Genomic DNA, 3011 nt, shown 5'->3' with positions numbered 1-3011 from the left:
TCTGGAATTCTTATATTGTGTCAAAATGAAAGCATGAAAGTGATAGGATAGCAATTTTTAAAAAAATTTTTTGTTTATTGCAGTAACATTGGTTTATAACATTGTAAAAATTTCAGGTGTACATCATTGTACTTCTATTTCTGCATAGATTACATCATGTTCACCACCCAAATACTAATTACAACCCATCACCACACACATGTGCCGAATTATCCCTTTCACCCTCCTCCCTCCCCCCTTCCCCTCTGGTAACCACCAATCCAATCTCTGTCTCTATGTGTTTGTTTATTGTTGTTATTATCTACTACTTAATGAAGGAAATCATACGGTATTTGACCTTCTTCCTCTGACTTATTTCACTTTGCATTACACCCTCAATGTCCATCCACGTTGTCACAAATGGCTGGATTTCATCGTTTCTTACAGCTGAGTAGTATTCCATTGTGTATATATACCACATCTTCTTTATCCATTCGTCCCTTGATGGGCACTTAGGTTGCTTCCAAGTCTTGGCTATTGTGAATAACACTGCAATGAACACAGGGGTGCATGTACCTTTACAAATTGGTGTTTTCAAGTTCTTTGGATAAATACCCAACAGTGGAATAGCTGGATCATAGGATAGCAATTCTTGAGTATTCCTTACTATTTTTCAACCTGGTAAGAGTTGTAGGGCAATTATATGCAACTTCAACACGTTAAAATGAATTGTGGTATATAGCTAAATTAAAATATACTGAACTACCTTGAAGTAGTAAAATAAAAATTTTGTAATGTATCTGTATTCTTTAGTTAAGATAGTGGCATGGTAGCATTACTATGCTGGAAGAGAAACAAAAAGGAGCATATTTCAAGTAACACAACTGATGACTTGCATAAACACACAGCACACACCCCAGAGTTTGCGTACAGCCTATCTTTATTTTGTAATTCTTTATTTTAAAAAGTTAAAAGAGTACAGTAAATTACTGGACATCATCAAATTTAAAAACTTTGGTGCTTCAAAGGACACCATCAAGAAAGTGAAAAGACGATCCACAGAATGGGAGAAAATTTTAGCAAATAATATATCTGATAAGGGACTTGTGTCTAGAGTATATAAAGAACTATTGCAACTCAATAATAAATAGACAAATAATGCAATTAAAAGATGGACAAAAGACAGCCCTCATCTTTACTCGCGTTAGATCAGCCGGCTGTGCTGGGAAGTGGAGACGTTGCCGTCACCGTTAGTGATCACGTGGATCTTAAAGACAGCCACAGCGACTGAAAATGAAAAATGGCTGCTCTGGAGGCCAAATCCGTCATCAAATTGAGCGTTATTTTGGTGATTTCAATTTGCCACAGGACAAAATTTTAAAGAAACAGATCAAACTGGGTGAAAGCTGGGTACCTTTGGAAATAATGATACAATTCAACAGGTTAAATCATCTAACAAGAGCTGTAATGTAATAGTAGAAGTGTTGAGCAAATTAAAGGCGGAACTCATGGAAATAAGTGAAGATAAAACTAAAATCAGAAGATCTTCAAGCAAAGCCCTCTTTGAAGTGACTGAGTATAAAAATGATGTGAAAAATAGATGTGTTTATATTAAAAGCTTCTCAATTGATGCAACCCTTGATGACATAAAAGAATTATTAGAAGATAAAGGTCAAGTATTAAATATTCAGATGAGAAGAATATTGCACAAAACATTTAAAGGATCAATATTTGCTCTGTTTTGATGGCATTGAAAGTGCTAAGAAGTTATCGAGACTTCTGGCCAGACAGGGACCAGACTTTTCAAGGAAGATTTCTCTGCAAAAAAAAAAAAAAGAAGAAGAAGAAAGAAAGCAAAATAAAGTGGAAGCTAAATTACAAGCTAAACAAAAGCAAGAAGGAAAACAAAAGTTAGTAGAAAATGCTGAAATGAAATCTCCAGAAGAAAAGATTGGATGCTTGCTGAAATTTTGGGGGATCTTAGACGATCAGACCTATAGAGAAGATTTGCACATCCTTTTCTCAAATCATGGTGAGATAAAATGGGTAGATTTTGTCAGAGAAGCAAAAGGGGGAATAATTCTATTTAAAGAAAAAGCTAAGGAAACATTAGATAAAGTCAAAGATGCAGATAATGGTAACTTACAATTAAGGAACAAAGAAGTGACATGAGAAGTCCTACAGGGAGACGGGAACAAGAAGTATTGAAAAAAATCTTAAAAGATCAGCAAGAATCCCCAAACAAATGGAAGTCAAAAAGTGGCAGATTTAAAGCAAAAAGAAAGGGAAATAAAGCTGCCCAGGCTGGATCTGCTAAAGGAAAAGTACAGTTTCAGGGCAAGAAAATGAAATTTGATAGTGATGATGGACATGATGGTACAGCTGGACCGGTAGAAAGAGCAAGAGAAGAAACAATGAAGAACCTGCATCAGAACAATGGAAAACAGGTAATGGTGCTGGAGACCAGAGTTTAGTCAACAAATTTTTTATTCATTTTAATTAGATTGGAAGCTGCTTTTGTCTTTGGAGGCTTTTAAAAAGAAAACCGAATTAGATCCACTTCCACGTCCATCTGTAAGAAGGGAAAATTTTTGTTGTTGTTTCACTTGTCTTTTGTTTTGTTGTCCAAATGAGAATTTTTAAAAAAAGGTATGGTTCTGTTTGTGTTATTTCAGATCACTCAAATATCAAAAGAAAGATACTTCCACTAAATTTCCTTAGTAATATGAGAATGTATTAGTACAAACTAATAAAATAGTTACTATATAAATTCATTCTCCAAATGACCAGTAAGCACAAGAAAAAAATGGGCAACACTGCTAGCCATCCGATGAATGCAAATAAAAAACCACAATGATTACCATTTCACACTCGCTAGGATAGCTATAGTCAAAAAGGCAGACAATAACAAGTATTGGGGAGGACATGGAGAACTTGGAATCCTCATCTGCCGCTGGTGGGGATGTAAAATGGTGCAGCTATGTTGGCAAAGAGTCTTGCAGTTTCTCAAGTGTTAAACATAGATTTTCCAT

General features: G+C 35.2%; 1 pseudogene; it reads left to right on the top strand.

The window, feature by feature from the left end:
- The first annotated feature begins 903 nt into the window (after positions 1-903).
- Positions 904-2607, top strand: LOC101394522 (lupus La protein pseudogene; annotated as a pseudogene).
- Positions 2608-3011: the final 404 nt, after the last annotated feature.

The sequence above is a fragment of the Ceratotherium simum genome, chromosome 21 (assembly GCF_057802395.1).
Source record: "Ceratotherium simum simum isolate JZ-2026a chromosome 21, ASM5780239v1, whole genome shotgun sequence".
Lineage (NCBI taxonomy): Eukaryota > Metazoa > Chordata > Mammalia > Perissodactyla > Rhinocerotidae > Ceratotherium > Ceratotherium simum.
This window is presented reverse-complemented; position numbering and strand designations above follow the sequence as displayed.